Genomic DNA, 27,048 nt, shown 5'->3' on the forward strand with positions numbered 1-27,048 from the left:
GATATTTATAGTACATCATGCAGTGCCAGGCATTTTTCACACATTATCTCGTTTAACCATCACAACTACAGATGAGAAAAACCAAGGCCAAGGTCACATAGCTAGGAAGTGTTGGACCCAATGCTTGTGTAACTCCAGCAGAGTGGAGGGTTGATGCACTCTCTAAATAAGGGCTCATTCATTTCAAGTCATGTAATTAAAATTCATTCCTCAGCAAAATTGTGTATGACTTACATACGTCTCTTGTAAACATTCAAAACCATGTCAAAGGTTTCCTGTATTGTGGGAATCAGTCTTATTTCAGTGCCCTGTTCCACTTCTAGCTAGTTTCAAATGAATAATGAATGCAGTTGGTAACAATTACCAACTTTGCAGCACCTTCCTGCCTCCACCTCACAGCCAGGGCAGGGCAGGCTTGCTTGCTCCAATCTAAACTCTAGCCCCGCAACTCACAGAGTTAATCCACCCTCTTAGACTCCCTCTGGTTTGCCCACTCACCTTGGGGAAAGTGCAGAAAGATCAGATTTTTTTCAACTTGCTTGGGTGTTTTTACTCCAAGGTGTTAAGAATGCAAAGTACAAGGTGCTAAGAATACAAAGGTAGATAAGATACGGTCTTTTGAGTGTGAGGCCCTCCTATGGGGAAACATGGGGATAAGCATAATAACTGAAGGCAAAGGGGAACCATAACAAAGAATGGACCCAGTACCAAGGAGAAACAGCAAGTAGGGGCTGGGCGCAGTGGCTCACGCCTGTAATCCCAGCACTTTGGGAGGCTGAGGCGGGAGGATCACGAGGTCAGGAGTTTAAGACCATCCTAACCAATATGGTGAAACCCCATCTCTACTGAAAATATAAAAATTAGCCAGGCATGGTGGTGCATGCCTGTAGTCCCAGCTACTCAGGAGGCTGAAGCAGGAGAATTGCTCAAACCTGGGAGGTGGAGGTTGCAGTGAGCCAAGATTGTGCCACTGCACTCCAGCCTGGGCGACAGAGCGAGACTCTGTCTCAAAAAGAAAAAAAAAAAAAAAGAAAGAGCAAGTCGGTTCTCTGGGGGGAGGCCCATGACCACGCCACTAAGTTGCTGACACAAAAGCTGGTCTTGGAGAATGAATCCAAGTTTGCCTGATGAAGGGAAAGGAAGGGCAACCCTGCAAGGCAGGCTCAGCCACAAAACAAAACCACTTGCTTGGCCAACTGCAAGAACTATAAAAGTTGGAGTAGGGGATAGGGTACAAAAGGAGCGGAAGGTGACAGGGAAATGGTTGGTACGGGCCAGATTGTAATAGAGCTTGTCCACCATGTGAAGATGTCTGAAGTTTTATATCCTTTAAGCCAATGTTTCTCAAACTTTTCCACTTAAAGTACCCCAAAGGCAGTGGATAACGCAGGCATGGGAATAGAGCCCATGTTGAGCTCAAACTCTCTTTAAAGGTCTTGTCTTTGAAATCATGTGATTCTTATATTCTACTCCATCTTATGTTTGTTTGTTTTAATATAAAAATGTTTACCTTAATAAATAAATAAAAATACATTTAAAATTAAAATAAGATAAATGTTTTCTGAATCTCTAAATAAAATTTAAAGATTACGTTTAAAGATATATTTATTATAAATAAAATTCATGAGGTCAGGCCTGGTGGCTCACACCTGTTATCTAGCATTTTTCGAGACCCAGGCAGGAGGGTCGCTTGAGCCCAGGAGTTCAAGGGTGCAGTGAGCCATGATCACACCACTGCACTCCAGCCTGGGCAACAGAGCAAGACCCTACTTCAAAAAAAACAAGTGAGGGCCAGGCGCAGTGGCTCATGCCTGTAATCCCAGCACTTTGGGAGGCCAAGGTGGGAGGATAACTTGAGGTCAGGAATTCGAGACCAGCCTCGCCAACATGGTGAAACTCCATCTCTACCAAAAAATATAAAAATTAGCTGGGTGTGGTGGCTCACATGTAGTCACAGTTACTTGGGAGGCTGAGGTGGGAAAATTGCTTGAACTTGGGAGGCAGAGGCTGCAGTGAGCCAAGATCGCACCACTGCTCTCCAGCCTGGGCGACAGAGTGAAACCCTGTCTCAAAAAAAAAAAAAAAAAAAAAATGAGGAAGATAATCTATTCTATAGTTCTTCCGCCCTGTTTCCTTACATGAATCCCCCATCCCGGAAGTTGCTTCAGCACATCTGAGGACAGCCATAGGGATTTAAGCAGGACAGTTATGTGATAAGATTTATTTCTAGAAAAAGCCTTCTGACAATGGTATAAAGAATGGATTGGAGGTGAGAGAGGCTGAAGGCAGAGAGAGCAGGCGGGAACCTCTGCAGTAACCCAGGCAAGAGATGGTAAAAGTGAAGCAGATAAAGAAGGGAAGAGTTTTGAGAGGCATTTAAGAAGTGGAGGCCAGGCATGGTGGCTCACGCCTGTAATCCTAGCACTTTGGGAGGCCAAGGTGGGTGGATCACTTGAGCTTGGGAGTTCTAGACAAGCTGGGAAACATGGTGAAACCCTGTCTCTACTAAAAACACAAAAATTAGCTGGCATGTGCCACATGCCTATGGTCCCAGCTATGTAGGAGGCTGAGGTGGGAGGATCACTGGAGCTCAGGAAGTCTAGGCTACAGTGAGCTATGATCACACCACTGCACTCCAGCCTGGGTGACAGAGCAAGACCCTGTCTCAAAGACAACAACAACAAGGGGAATTGGGGTCAGGCCCTGGGCTTACATCTGTAATCCCAACACTTTGGGAGGCCAAGGCTGGAGGATTGCTTGAGCCCAGCAGTTTGAGACCAGGCTGGGCAGCATAGCAAGACCTCATCTCTACCAAAAAAATTTTAAAAGAAAATTAGCCAGGTGTGGTGGCACACCCCTGTGGTCCCAGCTACTTGGGAAGCTGAGGTGGGAGGATTGTTTGAACCAGCACGTCAAGGCTGTAGGTGAGCCGTGATCACGCCACTGTACTCCAGCTTGGGCAACAGAGCAAGACCCTGTCTTAAACAAACAAACAAGCTAAAGAAGTGGAATTAATACTATTAGAAAACTGTCCTGGGGCTGGATGTGTTGGCTCAAGCCATTAATCTCAGCACTTTGGGAGGCCGAGGCAGCTGGATCACCTGAAGTCAGAAGTTTGAGACCAGCCTGGCCAACATGGCGAAATCCTGTCTCTACTAAAAATACGAAAATTAGCCAGGTGTGGTGGTGCATGCCTGTAGTTCCAGCTACTCGGGAGGCTGAGGCATGAGAATTGCTTGAACTTGGGAGGTGGAAGTTGCAGTGAGCTGAGATCGTGCCACTGCACTCCAACCTGGGTGACAGAGCGAGACTCTGGCCCAAAATAATAATAATAATAACAATAATAATAATTTGCAAATCATATATTATCTGATAAGGGATTTATATCCAGAATATATAGAGAAATCCTAAAACTCAACAACAATAAACAAACGGTCTGATTCAAAAATGGACAAAGGACTTGACTAGACATTTTTGCAAAGAAATTACACAAATGATCGATAAGCACTAAGACAACATGAAGAGTCATCCAGCCAGCACCCTGCTGTTTAAGTTTCAGCCACCTTCTGACTCACACCTTGAGCTAGAACCATCCAACCGCGGGCTTCCTGAATTCCCATCCCACAGAAATGGAGATAACGAAGTGGTTGTTGCATTAAACCACTGAATTGGAGTGATTCATTTTGTAGCAATAGTTAATGGCACATGGTAAAATGTTAATATGTAGAGAATCTGGGTGAAGGGTATAAAGGAACTCTTTGTAGAATGGTCCTCTACCTTGTGTATGACAAAGGGGTGGGGTTACAAGGATCATAGCCTCTTCTCAAGATTACTCAGGGCAGTCTACACCACTCAAGTCTATACCTGTAACAGTGAAGCTGAGCTGGAACTTCAGAATGGGAAAGCAAGATAAACTGATCGTGCAATTTCCCTATTGCCTTGGTGACACCCAGATACCCTGCAGATGCAGTTAGAGACAGCTTCAGTTGTCCAACTCTGTGGCTAGAAAAAAGTGTAGCCTGGGTTTTTACTCTCCTAACCCCTTGATTTGTTTTGGGAATTATTGTCTACAAAGAGCTGTCTCCTTTCTGAGAATTGCTTTAGGTGGAAGAAGAGAGGATGTGCTGTGTCCCCTCTCTTTTCTTACTCACTCTATTTGTAACTTTCTTTCTTCTTTTTTCCCCAAGAAAATGGGGCTTAGTTGGGGTGCTTTGGCACCAATAATCCTGCAGTGGAACTGTGGGAGCTAGACAGGGAGATTTGGAAGAGAATGCTAGATTGTGAGTTCTTGCTTTTGAGTTGTTTGAAGAGAATGCCGCATCTCTGGCATGTCAACAAGCCCAGCAGAATCCAGTAATGTTCACCAAGAGGGCTTGATTAGAGCTGGTTAAGGGATGATCAGGATGGTTAGGTGTGAAGAGCTTACGCTGATTATGGAGGGTATGGGAGTCACGGGGTTGGTACCCAGTGAGGAAATTTACCTTAGTAGAAACATTTGGGATAGTGTAGAAGAGAGAAGAGCTAGAGGTGAGGATTCAGGAAATAAAGAATGCCAGAGTCTCAATTAACAGGATGGAAAGCTAAGGAGATGAGAGACTTATAATAGTAGCATAGTACTAAAAGACAAACTATGTGTAAAGGTATTAGAAAAATGGGGACTGGGACTCTGAGGCAGTTAGGCCAGAGAAAAGAAGGAAAAGATTTGTCTTCATTTGATTCAATTACATAAGCATTTCTCAGAATCTGCTATGTGTCACATGCTGTGGTGGATGCTGAGGGAGCTGATGAAAAAGACAGAATTCCTGCCCACCAGGGTCACATAGTCTGATTGGAGACACAGACACGTAAACAAATGACGATAGTGTAAGGTGTGTGTAAGAAAGGAGGAATGTACAGGGTGAGTACAAAGGTGACCTCAAGGCATCCATGGGAGTCAGGGCTGAGGGAGGAAGAGCCAGAAGACATCAGCACAAAGAGAACCAAGATGCTGGAGTCACAGGGGGAAAGAATATACTGGAGCCCTGGGCAGAGCAGTGCAGGACAAGGACAGCAAACGTGGAGAGGAAAGGGGGATCGAGAAGAACTGAGGAGATCCATAACAGCATGCTTGGAGGAGGGAATTCGGGAACACGAATGGACGTGTCAGAGGGAGCTAGTTATGAGGAAGTAGACTGCAAACCAGATAGTGAGCAAGATGAAGAAATAAGAGGTGTTTATCCTTGCAATGGGAGAGAGACAATAAGACTGACAAATACTCAAGTGATCTGTGGATAGACGATTTCGTTAGCTCGATTTAAGGGTAAAGGGTACACTCTCTGGTAGGAGATGAAAGGGGATGTTTAAAACAGGTAGAAAAAAATTGGGCCGGGCACGGTGTCTCACGCCTGTAATCCCACCACTTTGGGAGGCCGAGGCAGGTGGATCACCTGAGGTTAGAAGTTCGAGACCAGCCTGGCCAACATGATGAAACCCCCGTCTCTACTAATAATACAAAAAATTAGCCAGGCGTTGTTGCGCAGGCCTGTAATCCCAGCTACTCGGGAGGCTGAGGCAGGAGAATTGCTTGAACCCAGGAGGCGAAGGTTGCAGTGAGCCAAGATCGCGCCAGTGCACTCCTGCCTGGGCGACAAGAGTGAAACTCCGTCCCAAAAAAGAAAAAAATTGAATTTGGGGATTGGAGAAAAAGACTGTGATTGGAACCCACACACCAAGAGAGGAGATAAAACCCAGCCTTAGCTCTTCCATGTCGCTGAAAGAGAAGAAAACGTCTCTTTTTCCTTTTCCGTAGCCATAAAAGATGAAAATCCGTCATCCAGCTACTGAAATCAGGTGTACACGGTTGTTCCTCCTGTGATGAGACAGGGCGGAGGGATTGTTACCCTGTTGCCAGGGAAAAAGGAAGGGGCTGTTCCCAGTTGCTATGGTGACGAGGTAGGCGCGTTCCCTCGGTACCGCCGCACACGTCTGAGGCGGTCTCTTCTCCTCGTTGCTACGGCAACGCAGTGGGCCTGTTCCTGTCGCCCCCCGCCTCCCGCCGCAGTCGCTAAGGCAAGGTGGAGGTAGGGGCTGTCCTCCTCCCGCCGCTCAGTTGCCTTGGAGACGGCGGGTGCCCTGGCCCCGCCCCGCTCGGACTGTCAGCGGCGGCCGCATCGCGCCTGCGCAGTGCCCTCGTCCCCCGCAGTCTCTGTGCGTTGAAGCCGGAGACCGCGGCGGCCTCAGCTAGGACCCTCCGCCCCGGAGCCGCCGGCCGGAGCCGCAGCCTCTGCCGCAGCGCCCCCGCCACCTGTCCCCTCCCCCGCCGCCTCCGCCGGAGCCGCCTCGCGCACTGTGAGTCCGGGCCGAGGCGACGGACGCCGTGGGGCTGAGTCAGCGGGAGGCCAGGGCCCGGGCTGGGGGAGGGGAACCGGCCTCCCCCCGCCCCCGCCTCCCCACCCGCACACCCGCACCCCGACCGCGCCTTCCCCGCGCCGGTCAACCCCCTCCATCCCTGTCGCCGGGTTCCCTCCGGCCTCGGCGGCCCGGCCTCCCCAGCCACTCCCCCTCCCCTTCCCTCCTCTCCCCTTCCCTCCGTCTCTCCGGGTCCACCTTGGGGGTCCTTCCCTACTAGACGTGGCCACCGCACCTCTGCCCTGGACTGATATTTCCCCCAAACTACCTCCCGTCCGCCCTTATCCCTTCTCCCTCCTCCTCACTCCTCCTAGGCCTGACATCTCCCGGCCTCTCTGGTTCTCCCCAGTGATGTGCCATAAAAAGAGTGACAGGAGAGCGAGGGGAGACTTGGGGGAGGGGGAACATCGGGCCAGGCCCAGCCTGGGGGCCTCAGGTTTCTTCCCCACACGCTCCTGCCTGGCTGGTTTGGGGAAGCAGGTCTGGACAGTTCTCACTGGCTGCTCAGAGCTTGCAGGGCTTTTCGAATAGATTTGGCTGGGAAGGATTCAGCCCCATCGTGATCATCTAGCGTTTAATGAACGCGGCTAGTGCCTGGTGGCCTTCTAGTGGGCTGAGCTACTGCCCAGCCGGCCGGTGGTGTGGAGCGGGGAGTAGAAGTAGTGGAGGGAAGGGAGAAAAGGTTGCGTTTGGGAGCTCCAAGTTCCTGTGCTTCCGGTGTGTTGTTGTGAATAAGCGTCTTGCGGTACTCTTTAAAATGCATTTTTTTTTTAATCGCACTACAACCCTGGTATAATGTGAGGTTTGGAAAAAGGCCTGATGGCATCCATAGGAAGTGCTTACTGTTTATATATGAAGGGGCTGTGGCAGGACTTGAGCTTGGATTCCTGTAAATTAACTAACTGGATAGTAGTGAGTTTTAACATAACGTGTGCAGAGTTGAGAGGAAGGAGAAAAATCAAAGCTTCTCCATGGTGTAGGTGTGAGGCCTGTACACTGTGCCTCCTCCAGCTGTGTGTCTTTGTGAGGGCTGTCACCAGATAGGGGTTCTAGCATATTGGGACAATTCCCTGGGTTATGTTTGCTACCCCTCCACCTGCCCATCTTGCAGTCCCTGTTCTTGGAATAGAAGAGGGTCCCAAACAGTTTTCTTTTTCCAGAAAAACTGAGCTGAAGTCTGAGTTAGTGCCCAGAGCCAGAAACTCTTAATAAACATGTCTCAACTTGAGGGCCCCTAACTACTATGTGTGTACCTCATTGTCAACTTCTTTTTTATTTGACTTCCAAATTTCAGTGTGCTTTTAGAAAGCACATGTAAATATAAGCTAGATCTACCGCACAAGAGGCTTTGGGATTTTTACTCCAGATGGTAAAAGGAACGCATGGTCCATTTCTAAAAATCATGGTGAAGGAGCCACTCATTTGGAGTTTCCGGGGTTGCAAACAATGAGAAATAACTATTTCACTCCTTTACTTTGCTCAATCATGGCCTATTGGCAGCCTCCTCAGAGCCACTCCCTGCCCCCATGCCTATCAGATTAGTTTACAGTAGCCAAGACGGCTGTCGCCGTAGTTTTAAACATAGAGATGAAGTTCAGGAAAACTATAGCCCCCATCCAGCAGGGCAGTTTCTTCTGTTTCGAATGCCAGACTGGGGTTTGGTGGGATGCACCTGCCTGTGGTGCAATGGGAACCGTGGGGCCTGAGAGTGGCATTCCTTCTGTGTGGTCCTGTGTCACATAGCTCACCAAAATACCCGAGCAGGGCAGGAGCAGACAGCTGTGCTGGAGAGCTGCTCCTCCTGGGCTGAGTGTATTTTCGGAATCAGCGATATTACTGGGGTGGAGAGTTGTGAATTAAGGAGGAAGAAAATGTGTCAAGGCTAGATAGATCAGGAGGGTGTAAGTAAAATGTTCCTTTCCAGTTTGCTATGGGATAGTACATTTTCAGAGGATCAGAGTAGTTTTTATATGGATTAATTTGCCTTTGAAATCCACACCAGTGTTTTATGAGATAATGATGGAATGCCTTTTAAACTGCTACTATGTGGAAACAGGACTAATACTTGTCTTGTACATTGCCTATCCAGCTGTTGCTGAATGTAATTGTTAAGATCAAGGAGAGGGACATGATTTGAACCAAGTTAGACCTAAATCTATGTAATGGATACTGAGGTTTTGTAGGACTGTATTCTTGATTCTAAGACACACCAGCAATTTACCAACAGCTTTTAGGTAAAATAATCTAATGCTACCAGATCAAAATATATATATGTTGATTCCAAGGTGCATCCTCATTTTAGAAACATTAAAACCCTCAGGAAGTGGCAAGACTTGAGGGAAGGATTTGTGAATCTTGGAATTGAGAAAGAATGCTATTGATACTATTCCTGTGTGATGATGCCATTTCTGACCTACCGTCCCTGACCTACCGTCCTGAGAGCGCATGCATTGTGAAGATGAGTTTCTTCCAGTCCTTCCTGCACGCCAGCACACATTGTGGGGTTGTGTTTGTAAGATGACTGGCTGGAGTTAGGCATAGTAGGAGGCTATTGAACGGAGGAAAGTTCCCATATGAGAATCCAACCCAAGGTCTTAATGTGGTACTCTCCAGAAACTGAGCCAACTCACTGGCAGCAAACGTCTTATGAGCTATACCTGAATTTAGCCGAGTAACATTTGTCAGAAGCGGAACAGAAATTAATAGTTTTTTAAAACAGAATGCATCTGCCCTGATTTGCTTATAGATACATTTGTAAAGGTCCCAAGGCACATGTCTCCCTCCCTTAGGATGTTAGCACTGGAGGTGACCCCAGATGGTGTAGTTTAATGCCCTCATTTCTAAAGTTGACACGAGACACCAAAAGTTAAATGACTTACCTAAGGTCACCCAACCTATGCAGAACATATGTAAAAACACTTTGTAAACTGTGTACACTAGGCAGATGAATGTTGGTGGTTATTAGTGGCTGAGTCAGGATTAGATCTCCAGATTTCCAGACTAGAGTTATTCTTCAACACCACATTGCCTCACCCCTCATAATGTTCCAAAGCGTTTTAATAAAAATAATTTAGTAGTCTGTAATTAGCCCTGTAGACAAGGGCTTGTTTTGTCATCTGAGATGTTGCACAGCCAGGCAAAATTTTGTGTCAAACTGTCTAACTAAATATTTATTCTTGCCACCTTAAAAATAATTTTTTTTATCACACATTCTGACTTCAGGAAGGTCTTTCTTTTTTTAATTTGCATCGACTAACAGAAAAGCAAATGTGAAGGTGGGTATTTGAAGTCTTTTCTACTTCTTATCTGTGAGACTGCCACATTCCAGAAAGCAAGGTGGAGAGGCAGACGGGGCTGAGAGGAGGAGCGTGCACATTGGGCAGCTGCGGGGTTATCTTCCAGCTCTCAGAATGGAACCTTTTGTAGTTTCTGGGAGCCATAAGGACTTCTAAACCCTCTCCTTGGGAAACGCAGAGGCAGCCTGGCCTCTGGAAGCAGGCAGACTTGAGTTCAGATCCCCATCCAGCCATCTCCTGGCTGTGTGGCCTTGGGTGAGCTATGTTACCTCTGAATGCCAGTTTCCTCATTTATAACCCTGAAATAATAACTATCTGTTTTACAGGGTTGTTGTGAAGATTAATGAAAGGGAGTATGTAGAGTGCTTGCTTCATAAGAAATAGCAATGGTTATTTTATATTGACTAAAGCATAAAATAGCAAATAATGGTTTCAAAATTGTTTCGTGATTTAGGTCCATCTTGGACGCTCAGTTTCGTAGCCCCCATCTCTCAGCACCCCTCTCAGTATTTGACAGGAATACAGAAAAGGTTTGTCCCAGGAAGACCCGGCACTTGCATTATTATTTCAACTGCCAAAACAGGAGTATATGAAATACATCTTTGCTCCATGTATTCAGCCAACCTGAAAGACTGGCAGGACAGGAGCATTTGACTTTAGGAGGCACAGATGTGGTGTGCTTGGGTGTGTAGTGGGGGTGGCTAGTCCTCCAGCAGGGAGGCCAGTCTGGGGAGTGGTCTTCATTTGAAATAGAAAAGCTGCTGAGCTCTTGCTTGTGAGGGACACACATGTGGCCTTTATTGACTTCCTCAACTGGTAGAGGCATAGATTTCATCGGTGACTTTGCTAAAATCAGCTTCTGCATCCGTGAGATCCAGAGGGCAAGGGAAAGGAGCTATTCATCTTAGGAGGGAAACCTCGCCAGTGAGCAGAGGTAAAGGGAGGTCATTTTGGATGAAGAGAATTACAGACTGGCTCAAGGCAGAAACTACTGAGTAATTAAAGAACCAGGGCAAGCTGTTCAGGTGCAAGCGCAAAAGTGAATTTAAATTCCTAGATACATTTCAGTAGGGAAGGAAATACCCATGTATAGACATCTAAAGATTGAATAAAAGAGAAACACAATAGTGTTTACCTCTGGGAGGTGGGATTTGGGTGTGGGGAAGGGAAAAGGAGACTCAAAGGGGAACTTCTACTTTATATGTTTTTGTATTTGACTTGTTATAAGAAGCATGTATGCTTTAGTCATTTAATGAAGACCAAATAGAGTGGGTAGTGATTGTTGTTCAGTAAATACATTTTGGTACAAAAGAAGCAGCTGCCTTTACTTGGAGCCTCCCATGCCTGGGGCAAATAGGGTTTGACAGCTTCAAGCAGGCCCAGGCAGTTTGCACCAAACCAAGCTCTTAAGTGAGGGCAGGACCCTCCAAAGTGGCTGCTTCCCGGTCAGCCCAGGGTACTTAACTGACCACCTACCTCATCACCTCTTCCTAGTCTTTTCACTCCCCTCTTGAGAGTAGTCCCCTCCATCTGTTGACCAGCTAAAATAATCATAATTATTCTAATAAGCTAATTTTCAACTATTGATGAAAATGGCATCTGACTATATGACCTTCATGAAAAATCCTTGCCTCTTAGTTAATGTCAAGAGGGCTTGAAGTTTAAAGGGACCCAAGCTGAAATGCTGGCACACTGTGTAGCTAAATTCTAGATCACACCTGGCTGGTACAGCACATCTTTTACATAATCATTTATTAACTGCTTCTGGTAGGAATTACTGGTAAACTCTGATAAAATCCTTAAGGATTGAGCTTTTAATTTTGTCGTAAGTTGGCCAGCTGTATTTTCTAGCCAGATGTCATGTTTATTATAGAAAGATGACACACCTATTATTTGGACATGTGCTTTGGGTTGCTTACCCAGGAGTTAGGATGGGTTATGCTGAGTAATTCACATTCCATCACCCAGTCTTCCCTTTGGCCAAGAGTACAATTTCGTGTGACGGTTAGCCAAGTTTCGTGAAGCATGCTGTGGCCAAGTATGATTTTTCTTGTGCATAGAGTTGACTGGCCAATACTAGCATAAGCCTAGATCTTGCACTCACTAGCACCATGCCCTGCCAGCTTTGCTAAACTGACCAGATGTTGTTAGTCAACTTTTTAGCATAACATCAGTGTTTTAGGCTCTGGACGCTTCATTTGCCTCAAGTAAATAAGGACTTGTCCTATCTAAAATGCTTTAACTCCATGCAAAATGATTTTTTTCCCTGAAACTATTTCCTATATATAGGAGATACATACCACTTGTGTGATACATTTAAAATAACTGAGCAAGAAGCATGGCTTCAAATCTGCCTTGTAGTTTGACTATATATAAAAAAGCTTAAAAGGATGTATATCCTTAGAACAGAAAGTGCCATTCTAGCAATATTTAGAAAATAAAAGGTGTGTACAGAAATAATTGTAAAAGATTTATTAATGCAACATTACTAGTAATAGCAAACATTGAAAACAACCAAAAGTGCCAGCAACTGAGGATTGGTCAGGCTCGCCCAGATAAAATACTGCACAGGCATTAAAAACATTTGGAGAAGAATATTAATACCAGAACTTTTAAGATCAATGAAAAAAGCAGGATGAAAAATAGTATGTCAAGGAAAAACCCATATTTATAAAGAAAAACATGAAAAGATACTAGAAGAGCATATGCCAAGTCATAAGTGATTGAGTAATGGGATTAAAAACGAATGGCTTTCCTTAGTGCTTGTTGATGTTTTCTAAGCTTTTCTGCATTAAGCAACTGTTACTTAATTATGACATTTTAAAACCAGTGACTTCTAGATTCCATGTAGTAGAACAATCTTTAGAGTCTTCTTTGCTTCTTACTTTTACTGTTTAAATGTATCAGAAGGTTTTAGTAAAACCTTGTATACCACAGGGCTCTGTTTTAGGTGGCCTTCTTTTCCCAGGTGTCTTTTCAGATTCTCTGTACTCCCAGTTCTCCAGTGTTCCAGGGGCCTTTTTTGAGGCTTTTGCTCATTTTTGGTGTGGATGTGCACCTGTCGGAATTGTCTGTTTCAAAAGACTCTGCCCAGGCCCGCTACGGTTGCCTTCCTCCCTTTGCCCTTTGTCACCTTCCATTCAGCCATGAGCTCAGAGGCCCTTTTTCCTTCCAGGGATGGAGAGGGTTGGGTGCCCACCCGTGGCCACCCGATGGGCAGAAGCCCTATGTAGGCATGGGCTAGGCCACTCCCTCTGTGCCACACCAGGTCCATGGAGCTGCTGACTGTGTTAGAAGGGCCTGGCCGGGCAGCTGTCCTCTGGCCTCATCTTTCCCATCCACACACACACACTGTACATTGCCTAGATGGCCCAGCCCAGTGGACTGATACCTGCCTTCAACCAGTAGTGGAGTCTGCCCAGCTCTGAGCACTGAGAAAGGGGCGCTTTGGCCTCCTCCTGGGGATCCGGGACTTCGAGTTGAAGAACATATGGCCTGTCTCATAGCTTGGCCTGTGCTGTGATAAATGTTTGCTAAGCAGGATCTGCCTCTTCCTCCGAATGGTGTGACTACCCAAATACTTGTCTCAGATGGGGTGGGGTCCCTCCCTGCTGCCTGGAATTATTAGTGAGCAAGTCTTTGGGTATGGCTGGCTGGAGAGACTCCACCACTCGGAGAGAGTGATTGGGGGAGAAACAGTCATCTTATCTTGAGGGCATTGTGGTCCTGGTCACCTTGTAATTTATATGGTATTTTCTGACTGGTAAGAAATGAAATCTTAGCTGCTTCTGAGTCAGCAAGATCATAGTTGGGTCTAAGGTGTATGTTGCCATGTGAAAGGGGCAGGTCTTAGACAACTAGATGAAATTAGATACCCTTCCCATGTGAGGAGTGTTTAACGCAGGCTTATCTCCAGTGGCATAATGCATGCTGTGTAGCCAGGCCTTTCCGCAGCACCAGACTCTTGGCAGCCAGCCACCCTCCACCCCCACCCGCTTCCCTGAAGGTTATTGACACTTACCTGGGACTCTGATTTGGTCCTTGATTTGTTTTGACTTTAGATGGGTACAGCTCATAGCTAAAAGCTCTCAGTTTAGGCATCCTATTAACACTCTTAAGTGACAGGATCACTGCTAAGTACAGAGATGTGTTGTACTGGCCCCAAAATAGCAAGGTACAGTGTCTTGAGACAACTTGATAAGACTTCTGTTACCCCAAAAGTATAGTTCCCAGGTTTACAGATTATTCATATAAATTTGCATATCATCTTCACAAGACATGTAAGCATGCTCTCAGCACTTATTCTTCATCGAGTCCTTTCTCTGTTTTGTATTATTAGTCACTATGGGATATAAAGGAAATGAGACTCAAACCTTGCCCATGAGGAGGCTGTAATGTGTGTGAAAGACAAGATGGATATATGGAATGATTAGTGCATATGACAATATTGCATGTCAGAAACACATCTTTGGTGCCTTATTCTATAAGACACAGTCTCAGCCCTTAAGGAATTCAGCTAATATTCTGGCAAAAGAATTGGACACAAAACTATATGTCACTGCAACATGAGGGGATGGAACCTTACCAGCTATGGGAAAGGGTGCTTTGGCAAGCCAGAAGGAAGAGTCACCCTGAGCCTGTGAGAGCCAGAAAGACTACAGAGATGAAGACACACTGGAGCTGGGTGTGCAGGATGATGTGGAGACTCATCAGAGGACAGCTGAGGAAGACAGGCAAAAGAAATGAAAAGAACAGTGCATTGGATGTCACTGGTACTACAGAGTCTAAATTCCAAAAGGATGCTGAGAGGAAAATAATCATTGTGAACTGGAGTAATCAGAAAAGGCTTCAGTCTAGGTGCAATGGCTCACGCCTGTCATACCAACACTTTGGGAGGCTAAGGGGGGAAGATCACTTGAGGCCAGGAGTTCAAGACCAGCCTGAGCAACATAGTGAGACCCCATCTACAAAAATTGTTTTTAAATTAGCCGGGCATGGTGGCATATACCTATAGTCCCAGCTACTAGGGAAGCCGAGGCAGGAGGATGGCTTGAGCCCAGAAGTTTGAGGCTGCAGTGAACTATGATCATGCCATTGCACTCCAGCCTGGGTAGCAGAGTAAGGGCCAATCTCTATTAAAAAAAGACAAGACTTCACAAAGGAAGCAGAACCTGACCTTGCCTCAAGGATGAGCAGGCTGTGAGTTGACAGAACACCAGAGAGGGCTTTTTATGAGGCAAAGTACAGCATTAGCAAAGGAATGGCCGTGGGAAGGGGTGTGGTGGGGCTTGTAGGCAGGGCAGCCTTACCAGACTGAGGATGTGTGCTGGTTTTGAGTTTGGAGAATATTGGTGACATTAACCAGAAATTAGGAAGTTTGAAGAGACAGTTTGGAAAGGAGTTGCTTTTTAGACACAGAGAGCTAAAAACAATGTGACTGTGGGTTGCAGGACATCCAAGTGGAGTGATCTCATAGAACCGGAAGCTGAGGGTCAGGTTGTGGATGGAGCTGTAGAGTGGGAGTCAGCAGCACAGAGGAGGGCTGGCTTCCCTCAGAGGAATCTCTCCAGAGGTCTTGCATGCAGAGTACAAAGACCAGAGCCCCAAGTAATAAGCTTTGAGAACTGTCCATGGTTAGGAAAAAAGGAACAAGATGGCGGGAAATTAGGATGATTCAGCAGCAAGGGAAGAGAAAATGTCTGGAAGAGAGTTTCAGTGCTGCTGTTTTAACTAGATTTAAGGATTTAACTAGAAGGCAGTCATGATGATTGCTTAGGGTATCCATTCAGTAAAACACGGGAGTGGTTTAAGGGGAAAATTGACAGAGAAAAATAGAAGCAATGGCTGGTTACCAGAGAATGGCAGCAGGGAGGGAAAGAAAGTAGTAACCAGAAGAAGCCATCGAATCAAATATTTTATTTTTGTAAAATAATTCTATTCTTTATCAGCAAACATATAAAACTGTAATATGTGGTTCTTAAAATATATTTTGTGTATTAAAATGTGCTTCATCTGCAGACTTCTCTATATTGACATAATCCATATATTTGTAACTTCAAATATTTCATTCCTTTGATGGTATCCCATCATATTGATACCAGTATGCTTAACCTCAATCTGTTGTTGGGCAATTGGAGTATTTCCAACATTTTGCAAGTGTAAATATCTCTGATTTGAACATTACTCTACAAGTGACTTTTTTTCTTTGGTGGATTATTTATTCATGGTATATTCCATAAAGTGGAATTACAGAGGTGCAAAGGGTACAATTTTTTTAATAAGCTTTTTATACAATGTTCTTCATGGTGATCTAACCAACTTTCAATTAGAGTAAAAGTTTGGCATTGACAAAGAATCATTTTTTATAAGAAGGAGGTCTGAGCATGTTTAATGGCAGAAGGGAAAAGGAGTTATCCAAAGAAAATAGTACACGGACAAGAGAGAAATAAAGCAAAAAGGAATGATCTTTAGGATCCCAGGGAAAAGTTACTTTGAAGAGGAGAGGGCATGGCTCTTTCTACCCCTGACTTTTAGGGTGAAGTCCAGGATAGATTACTGGGGTTCCTCCTAAGAAAAGACCTTTCTTTCTTTAGTAAAATAGAGCCAAGGCTACTTGCTGAGGTGGGGGAGGGAGAGGGTTGGTGGGGAATTGAGTTCTTGATGGTCTGAATTATTCACAGTGAGAAATAAGTCTGGGCATATGAGAGATGAATAAAGGTCTTATTGTGAATGCTGCATTGGACCTATGAATTCATAATGGGCTGAGTCTTTAAAGTCCTCTGGCCAGAGAAGCAGCAGTGAGGGGGTGCGGTCACCAGGACTGGGTGTTGCTTGGCATGTTCAGGGCAAGGTTTCTGAGGAGGCAAAACTTAAGATGCAGTGAAGTAGCTGGCCCTAAGGCCGGAGGTGGAGGAAGGGCCATAAGTCAAAGACAGGCGCTGGTTGTCAGACAGAATGAGGAGGCAGAGGAATTACAGGGGCCAGTGGGAACAGAAAACAGGTTTAGAATATGAGGGATGAGCAGTAAGGAGGCCACTGACAGAGGAAGATTTTCATATTAAAATTTGGCAGAGGCTTCTTTTACTTTTGTTCATCTTTGTATAATGTTTACGTTTCTAACACAGACATGTGTAACCACTAACATTTCTTAAAGGAATATTTGAAATCTCAGGAGTCGAGCTGTGCCTTCCAGGTGTGGCTGGATTGCTGAGATGGATGAAGGAGAAATGAAGATGGAGCTGGATCATGGAGCCTACCTTGAAAAGGTGCTGGGCCTCTAAGGAGCCTCCACGTGTCAGTCAGTGGCTTCTGTGGTCTCAGCTTGTCACAACAGAGCGGCACCCAGCCAGCAGCCCTCCTCCACCTACACTCCAGTAGTGTTCAAAATCTAAGGAGGCCCATCTTCCCAGGCTTGACAGTCGTCTCTTAGATGTGCTGTTGCGTGAGTCTGGTGGTTTCCAACTCTCTGAGCAGATCCCTACTGAGCCATGCCTCTCTGGCCTCTGTGAGTGAAGATTCTTCCTCCAGACAGACAGAGTCCCTTGCTAAGAATGCAGTTTTGTGAGTGGAGCTTGGGTTCTACTCATTTTGTGAGGGTTCCAGCCCTCACTCAGCTCCTCCACAAGGTGCTTTGTGCAGTGTACAAAGTGTACAACTGTATATAACAGCCCTGTTTCTCTCTTGCCTATTATGAAACTTGGCCTAAGGTCCTTTCCTCCTCTGACCCCTCTCTTTCTCATGTCCTCCTAGATCATCCACTTTGACTCTGACCCTGTTTGACACCCTGGGTTATGGTCTTTATTCCACCTGCTGGATTCACATTACCTTCATGCTGCACAACTGAAGCCATTTACACAGCTCACCATGCAAAGCAGCCACAGGGGATGATGGCAGGGGACTTAACAATGTAGGAATATGTGGAAAGTTAGGTGCAGGAGTCAACCTGTGGAAATGGAAAAGCTAGGGCTGCTTTCTTTCCAGGGCCTTACACTGACATTACCTTGATGGGACATTTTGTAGTCCCGTCTCATGAAAGCCAGGACCTAAGCAGAAGCATGGCTCCCTGCCAGTCCCTACCAGGAAGGAACAAACAGCTTGCAGTACAGGCCTCAAGCCAGGTGGGGTAGGAGCAAAAGTGCATTGTGTTGCCTGTGGAATTAAATGGACTCTCTGTAAACACAGCCTTCTGCCACTGTTTTTTTCTCTTTCCCCCTAGTCAGCCTACCTGAGAATAATTCGCCCTTGGCCTATAATTAGGTAGAATGAATATTTTACTACTGTTTATCCATTTCAGTAGATAACTAGCTTCGTGAGGCAGGGACCATGTAAGACCTAGCAGTATCTGGGGCTCAACAAATAATTGCAGAATGAATGGATTTCTAAGGCATATTTGTTGCTGTCCATCCTTAATTCTATGAAATGGTACCTAGGAGTGAGTAGATAGTGACGACAGTAACTAACGAAAAAGCCCTCACATTTGTCCCTAATGGACACGAGTGCCAGCAAAAGCAATGTTTTAGACTTCTCAAAGTCAAAACTCAAAGACTCTCAAGACTGGGAGTAGCATTGAAAACTAAGAAGGCCCAAACCAGCTCCTGTCAGAGGGAAATGGAAAGACATGAGAGGAAGATCCCACTACCGCTACCACTATCCTGTTCAATAAAGCCTCACTTGGGCAGAGTTAAGCTTCCAGTAAGACAGAGACAGAGATAGACAGTCAGAGACGGAACCCACCACATAATCTGTGTTTGCATAAATTAAAAATCAAATGTGTAGTGGAGCCTTTCCCAAGGGTGCATTTCCCACTCTCCTAGGTATGGATGACTAGATCCTGACCCAGGAGCCCACTGAATTCCAAGCTTAGGCTCCAGAACTCCTTTTCTCCAGTCAACACCCCCAACCCTGCCTACCAACTCTCCCCAAGTCCTGCTCTGCTTCCCCTGCGGCTTCTCAGACATGCAAGCCTCTGACTGAACTTCTCCTGGCCTGGAAGGCTTGATTTTTCAGGACCCAGCAAGGCACTGCTCTGGCCTCATGGCTGTTCCAGGATGTGTTAGGAGGTCATAACACAAGAGGACTCATGCCTCTGAGGCCCTCTTGAAGGGTACTGGGAACTCAGTGATAATGCAGGCCCTGTCGAGGGTACTTAAGAAGATCCCATTTGTACCTTTATCTTTAAAATTCATCATTTGAACTCAGATGGTTCTGCCAGTATCTAGCTGTTCTGTGGAAATTATGTTGCTTGCCACCTAGAGCAGATGACCTCTTTGGGAGGGACTAGGAAATAACTAGTTGTTGTAAAGCTCCCAGAGCTGTTAGCTAAAAGATCTTATATATTCCTTTCAGCTTGGTTTTCTGGAATTGACAGCCTTTTCTAATTCCAAAGAGGCTGCCTGTCAGCTTCCTTAAGAAGCTTTCCAAGATACCCATTGAAGGCAGGAGGCAAGCAAAGAGAAACAACTGAGAAGCCTTTGACTCCAGGTGTCCCTGGGTAGCAGCTGCCCCTCACCCTGTCCCTTCCCCCTTGTTGGGGATTTGAGGTTTGGAAAGAACTTCCTCAGATGACTGCCAAGTCCACAGTTACCCCTCTGAAGAACACTCAAGAATTTTTGCATCACTGTCTTACCCTCACCCTAATAATGTTTGTATCCGTGCATTAGCTTTCCCATGAATTTAAATATATTTATATATTATTCTCAAAATCATTACAACCTTGCCCATATTTTCAGAGAAACTTCTAAGACTGTTATGTGTTTAATGCCTTTAGTGTATAGTCATAATCAAAAACCCCTTGCTGGATGACAAATATAATTCAAAATTGCTTTTAGAATTAAATATTTATGAATTAAAACATTGCAGAAATGCACAATGCAAAAAGTAGAAGTCCTCCATAACTCTGTCCCCCAAAGAGAATCACTGCCACTATTTTGTTGAATATTCCAACTTTTTTCTACACACATACTAACATATTATTTATTTTTTAAAAACATGGAATCTATTTTTCATTTGTAGCAAAATTGGAAAAGATAGTAAAGAGTAAGTGAGAAAATTAGAACTACTTTTAATTCTACCACTCAGACAGCAGTGGCTCCAGGGGGTGGTTTGGGTGGGCTTTAGCACTACCCTCTTCCTGAAAGCTGCCCCAAGGAAACATATGCTCCAAATACAAATGTGTCCTTCTTCTGCATATGCAGCTTCAAGACTTTCTTCTAGCTCCCTCTTCCCACCAGATTACCAACCCTAAGCCCCTCCATACAGAAAGCTTGTTGCCACCATTGCTTTTTACTGTGGTGAACATATTACTCCATTTTCTTACAGTCGCACATAAATCTTTTAACTAAGAATCATATTCATTTATAGTTTTTCCAGTAGTCATATCAAGTTCCAGTGTAAATTACATGCAGAACGCACTTCCCGTTGCCCCAGGTAACATTGGTTTTGATTTTGTCCCCAGTAGCACTATTTCCAAGACATGTCAGGGAACTGTTTTGAACTCACCCCTAGGAGATGCTTTCACTGTGCCAGTGGAGAAGCTGAAACATAGGGGCAATGACTTGTTTAAGATCAAAATGAAACTCTGCCTTAGCTAAACTTACCCACAGGTGTCTAAATGCCCAAGATCATTGGCTGAACTGCCTGAGTTTACTGCAGCATTTGGGAAGGAGTAGAAGGGACATGCCTAGGTCCTGAATTCTTCCTTTTTCTTTAGCCTCAATATCATTTGCTTAGTACCATTTAGATAGATGGTGCTTCAGCCCTGAGAGAGATTGTTAAGACATGTGCTGTTGAAACTCTTCTTCCCTTTTGGGGAAGGATGTTGGCCTTTCCTCAAGTCAGGCAGAATCCCACCTGGGCCATCTTCCCAGCTCCTGAGATAATTCACAATATTCTCGTTCCAAATTCTGTTCTGTACATCTCATTTCTCCATGTGCAAACGCTTAGCCAGAGAGCATTCTGGCAGCATAGATCTGAGTGGGTGAGGCTATTCCTATAGCAGTAATATGGCAGAAGCAGGCCCTGGAGACCCTCCCCACTTGCTCAGGTGTGGCCCAGACCAGTGCTGTACCAGTGTGCCAAAATCAAGGTGTTGGCAAGGCTGTGTTTCTTCTGGAGCCTCCAGGAGAAAATCCACGTCTTTGCCTCTTCCATCCTCTAAAGGCTGCCCACATTCGCTGGCTCCTGGCACCGCATCACTCTGCTTCCATCATCACTGTTCTCTGACTGACCCTTCTGCTTCCCTTTATAAGGACCCTGGTGATTACATTGGGCCCACTCAAATAATCCAGGATAATCTTCCCATCACAGAAACCTTAATCACATCTGCAAAGTCCCTTTTTGCCATTTAAGATAACATATTTACACGTTCCAGGGATTAGGACACGGACATCTTTGAGAACCTACCATAGGCTGTAAGCCTAAATGGTATGGGTATGTTCAAATTAGATGCTACTCCCTGAATCTTGAGAAAAGCAGTATCAAAGGAAACACTTCTTTATACAGAAGTGGTATCCATGGAATGTATTACCTGCACAGGTTCTCTCAGGCAGAAAACATGGAAAGCTACGTCAGCAGCAACAGAAAAATGGGGGTATGAATGTGAGCTAGGCAAGATGAGGTTCTCCCTGTAAGTTTTTGAGGTGAGGGCGTGGGGGAGGGTCTTCTACAGCACTCACCTTTGGTCCTTCTCAGGCAGACTAAGCTGGATGGGCCTTTGGTTTGGGCCAGTAAGGGCATTCCGTGCAGCCATGAATCATAGCACTGGTGCCTGTGGACACACTGACCACTGGAGAAGATCCAGAGGATGAATCACAGCAGTAGACTTGGTGTGGGGATTAGAGGTAATGGGGCACGCTTGTTTGAATGGAGAGTGAGAGGGCTGTGGGAGATGTTACGGAAGATGGAAGTGGTGCTTGTGGAGTGTTGGTTAGAGGGAGAGTAGGAAGCTGAAGAGCCACCGTGTGAAAGAGTTTCCATCTAGAGGTAAGAACTCAGGAGGAAGCGCCCCGGTAATAGCTGCCCTTGAGGTCAGACGGAATTACTTGAAGCGGTTTGGCTTCACATCAAGACCATCAAAAGCCGAGTTCCCATTCTGCTCCTGCCTATCTCTCTAGCTCTGGAAAAAATGATTTCTTCCTCAGAAGTAAATAAAATTTCCTCCTTGTATATCAGTGTAATGTGGGAATAAAAAAATAAAAAATTTCCTCCTTGAAGAGGATGAAAAAGCATTAATTATTAATGTTTATTTTCATATTTACAGATGAAAGACATGCTGAGTTCAAAGAGGTAGAGTTGGGACTGAGGAAGAGAATTAATTCTCAGCATTAAAATTATCCACTAGAAAATATTTATGCCTGTTTTGAAAAAGTTTGGCTGGGCGCGGTGGCTCACGCTTGTAATCCCAGCACTTTGGGAGGCTGAGGCAGGTGGATCACCTGAGGTCAGGAGTTCAAGACCAGCCTGGCCAACATAGTGAAACCCTGTTTCTACTAAAAATACAAAAAAATAGCTGGGCATGGTGGCAGGCACCTGTAATCCCAGCTACTCGGGAGGCTGAGACAGGAGAATCGCTTGAACCTGGGAGGCGGAGGTTGCAGTGAGCCGAGATTGCGCCATTGCACTCCAGCCTGGGCAACGAGCAAAACTCCATCTCAAAAAAAAAAAAAGAAAGAAAAAGTTTCTAGGGGTTGAATATAAAGTTGGAGTATTTCAAAAAGAGATCTGACAATAAATAAAAGGATCAGAGAAGAATCTTATTAGGACGGAAATGTTTGTGTTCCTAACCACCCAGACTCATTTCTAGGACAAGGCATTAGACAAAGATGTCAGCAAGCAGCCACCTCCTACATGCTTGTGAAACACTATGAGAAATTATGGTGCATGCCTTGGAAACTTGCCAGATAATTAATGGCTTAATTCTGCTTCAGCTCTTCTTTTCATAACACAAAGGTCTGAGACTCCAATTAATGAATTTCACTTTAAAAAGAAGTTTGTTGAATACTTGCTCTAGTTTAAAGCATGAAGTTCAAGGTAGGGGACACAAAAAGAACCCATTCTCCTGGGGCCACCTCTCTAGACAACACTAGCTCCTAAGCAGGCGGGCCTGCTGGAGGCCAGGTTGTAACTGCCAGAGCCATTGCTACATGGTGTGTCCCTTGGCCCACTGTGAGCAGCCACAGCAAAGTGATACCATTGTCTTCATGGGACCAGCATCCTGACCTGGTAGAAGGGGAGGCTCCTCCCTGACAGTTTTTAAATACAAGGACATTCCAGCATCTCATTATTCTGTGATGGTGTGAGGTAATATCTGTCCTAGTCTCTAGCTCGTTTTTTTTCAACTTGTATATCAGAACATCAAGAACACTGCATACATTTAGCTGCTTTTAAAAATGTTGGCAGAAGAAACCAATTAGCTAAGTGGTCATTAATAGCTGCAACTCATCATTGAAATTTTTCAGCAAATTTCTTTATATTTGTTCCGCAAGTTGTTTTATCTCATCACAACATTCTGGAATCCAACCAGAAAGGAGACTGAAGTTTCTGGAGATGAGGGAAAACTGCAAAATAGAAATCACGCTTTGCCATGACTCAGCTTAATAGTCAGGCCACTGACTGATTAACAGTGACAAGAGCAGTGCTGGCAAATGGGGAAATTGTGTGTGTGTTCTCTAGAGCAGGGTTCTCAAGTGTAGTCCTGCTGCTGACTCACCAGGAAAGCTGGCGAAAAATGCAGACTCTGAAGCCCCAGCCCATAACTGTCCCTCTCTGAGGTGGCCCAAGGAATCTGCATTAGTAATAGGCCAGTCACCTACATGTACCCTAAATTTTGGGAACTTCTTCCCTAGAGGGGGTTTCCTCTAGGAGTTGATCTTGGCTTGAAAACCTTTACCCAAAGCCAAAAGTGACCCCTGACACTCCTTGGCAGAAAAACTCTCCTGCTTCTCTCTTTGTATCCCCTTGGACCTAGAGAAGAGTTGTGCTCCAGCTCAGCACTTCTGTGTGTGGTGAAGTCCCAGTTTATTATTCATTCTTGCTGCCTGACAGGTAGACAGCATCACCACCTCAGCTTTTTCATAATAGCCATGTAATTCCAGCACCAATGTATCCCACATTGATAAAGAAGCCAAGCCTTGGGATGCCACCATTTCACCCTTCACTGTGTGATGGCATTCTGAAGTTTTTCTTGGCACTCGAAGAAGAAAAGGCTGTGTAGAATTTCTGATGGCTGTTTTGCAGAACATTAAGAAACACCCACTAGGCTCCAAAGCCCCAGGCAGTCCCTGTTTAGTTGTGGTCAGGGAAAGAAATGACTCGTCTCTGCATGAGCTGGGCACTGTGCAGGATGCTTTCCATACACCGCCTTGATTAATAAGAAAGTGATCCTGAGCCCATGCAATGCAAGGGAAAGGACAATAACAGCAGGAACTGAATGAAAGGCAGGCTTGAATTCTGTTCTCAGCTGTGGTGTGACTCATCAGGGTAGGAAAGTTGGTTCCCCAGTGCCTCTATGTATCCTTCTGTAAAATGAGGTTATTGCTGTTCCCATTGCCCGATCATCAGGTCAGAGTTGGGAATACTTTGAACTTCCCAGATGAAAGGTGATATAAAACTACAAAGTGAAGAGCTGGTGTAGAGGAGGGTTCTACAAAACTGAAAATGAGATGGCCAAGTGACAGCAAAATCTAAGGAAGTCAGGATGCTCCACTCTGCTGCCAGGAGACTCTCTGGACCTTCATTTGCCTTGCTTGTCTTATGAATGATGGTGTGAATACTCACTATCACGTAAGGAGGGGCAGCCTAGTGTGGTGGTTAAGAGAAAAGACTTTGGGGTCACTGACCTGTTGAATCAGAATATTGAGTTAGGAGATGGGGAAGCTGCAGTTTTAAGAAATTTCCAGCTGTGTGTGGTAGCTCAGGCCTGTAATCCTAGCACTTTGGGAGGCTGAGGTGGGAGGATTGCTTGAGGCCAGGAGCTCAAGACAAGCCTAGACAACATAGTGAGACCCTGTCTCTACAAAAAATCTTAAAATTATCTGGGTACAGTGGTGCATGCCTGAAGGCCCAGCTACTTGGGGAGCTGAGGCGGGAGGAACGCTAGAGCCCAGGGGTGTGGGGCTGCAGTGAGCCTGAACCATTACCCTCCAGCCTGGGCGACAAAGCAAGACTGTCTTGAAAACAAACAAAAAATTCCCAAAGTGATTTTGATGCACACCAAAGTTTGAAGAACAGTGTGGCTCCCCTGGACTCCTGATGGTTCCCAAGGAAGCTGTGTATTTCCACACCCCTCCTATGTGCCCCATGCTCTCCCCACTCCCTGAGCTGCTTTCCACTCAGTCGTTCCTATGCATGCATCAGAAGCATCATTTTTTGGGCTTGCTTCCACTAAGTGAACCCCCGCTCTTCCTTCAAAACCAGGTTACACATCACTTCTTGCCCAAAACTTTTCCTGAACCTTTGCAGAGGAATGAATCCTTCCCAGATACCAAAGTATACCATGCAACCATCAAAGAGAATGAGGGATGGAAAACTAACCATATTTTTAGAGGAGAAAAAAAAAATCACAGAATATTTCTATTTTGATTCAGTTTTTCTTAAATGACTGTACAAATAGGTATATATAGTTTGAATATATATATAGAAAGGTCTGAGGAATACACATACCTGGTAACAGGAAACTTTTAAATTTTATACACCTCTGTGTTTTTCAAATCTACATACTATTTTTGTAATTTTTTGAATTTAATAACAATTAGAGTAATTACCAAGAGAGTAATTGCTTAAATAATTACAGGGAAGAATCAACTGCTGTTATAGCCCTTCTATATCATGTTATGGTTGCGTGTGTCTCCCTCCACTGTTCAGCTGTGTGCTCCTGAATGGCAAGGCCTTCAGGCTATTCTTCTGCCTGTCACCAGTGCCCAGCATTTCCCTGACACTCAGTGGGTGCGCACCACGTGCTTACTGAACCTAAGAGATCCACGGCCAGGCAGTCTCATGCCTGTAATCCCAGCACTTTGGGAGGCCCAGGCAGGCGGATCACGAGGTCTGGAGATCAAGACCATCCTGGCTAACGTGGTGAAACCCCATCTCTCCTAAAAATACAAAAAAATTAGCCAGGCGTGGTGGCGGGTGCCTGTAGTCCCAGCTGCTCTGGAGGCTGAGGCAGGAGAATGGTGTGAACCCAGAAGGCAGAGCTTGCAGTGAGCTGAGATCATGCCACTGCACTCCAGCCTGGGTGACAGAGCGAGATTCCGTCCCCCTCCCCCCAAAAAAAGAGATCCAAACAGATTGTAGGAAAGCTTAGTCAACCAGTCCCAGGGGAGGTCGGGTCTGCCACTGAGGTACAGCCTATGGTCAGTTGGTATGTCTGGTCCTAGTGGAAAGACAATAGCAGGAAGGAAGTGATAGTGGTGGCTGGACCAATACAGCCTACGGCCTCACCACAAAAGAAACAGTTTGGTGGTGGTGATAGGGAGAAGAGGACTTTGTTGGTGACAATTGGCTACAAATGGTCTGTGGGTCACTGCCACTTGCTTTCTTAAATCCCTACTCCAGTTCTATCAGCTGTGTCTGCCTGCCCTGAAGTAGCCCCTACTCTTTTTCTAAACAATAGAATTCCACATTCACTTTATAGAGCCCACATAAATAAAAGAAATTGGCCTATTTTCACACAGTTTATTTCCTTTCTATTTCCATCCCTTCAGAATCCTGTAATCATGAGATTGCCTAAATGGTCTCTCTGGAAGGCCCTGGCAACTTCTAGGCACCCATCCCATCTTGCATTTGTAGATCAGACTCTCAGACTCCAAATTGGGCCAGATGTAAATGGGTAACAACTGTGTTCTCTCTATTCCACTAAAAGCATCGGGCATTCCTCCTCTCCTTCTCTTATTGAAATAACTTGTGTAAATCATGCTAGACTTTGCACCTTGACCTCCTTAGGCCACACGTGGAAATTGATTCCCTGCCCTTCACCACCACCACCACACACACATATACTTTGTGCCAAATTCCTAAGAGAGATTGGATGTGTATAATTTTTTAATCTCATGATTTTGGAAAATCAGAAACTGTTACTACTCCATAACTAAGGGAGAAGAATAAAAGAGGTATGTTCATATTTATTATATTTATATCTAAGTGCTGTAGCAATACCTTTTGACAAAAATGTAATTTTAAAGTCACATTTTAGGAGAAGCGTAGTACTCATTCTCACTGACTAATGTTGTCAGATAATTTTTTTTTTTTTTTTTGAGATGGAGTTTTGCTCTTGTTGCCCAGGCTGGAGTGCAGTGGTACGATCTCATCTCACTGCAACCTCCACCTCCCTGGTTCAAGCGATTCTCCTGCCTCAGCCTCCCAAGTAGCT

At 45.2% G+C, this 27,048-nt stretch overlaps 1 protein-coding gene across 2 annotated transcripts in view; it reads left to right on the forward strand.

Annotated features, from left to right (window-relative positions):
- Window positions 1-6,160: 6,160 nt before the first annotated feature.
- Window positions 6,161-27,048, forward strand: part of MAPRE3 (microtubule associated protein RP/EB family member 3) — a 56,561-nt gene continuing 35,673 nt past the window's right edge. The window contains exon 1 of one of the 2 annotated variants that reach the window (XM_032172476.2): window positions 6,161-6,327. The gene's annotated coding sequence lies outside the window, so the exon portion shown is untranslated. The remainder of the gene's footprint in view (window positions 6,328-27,048) is intronic. The other variant, XM_032172475.2, reaches the window with a different exon arrangement.

Source organism: Hylobates moloch, unplaced genomic scaffold (assembly GCF_009828535.3).
Source record: "Hylobates moloch isolate HMO894 unplaced genomic scaffold, HMol_V3 SCAFFOLD_13, whole genome shotgun sequence".
Classification (NCBI taxonomy): Eukaryota; Metazoa; Chordata; class Mammalia; order Primates; family Hylobatidae; genus Hylobates; species Hylobates moloch.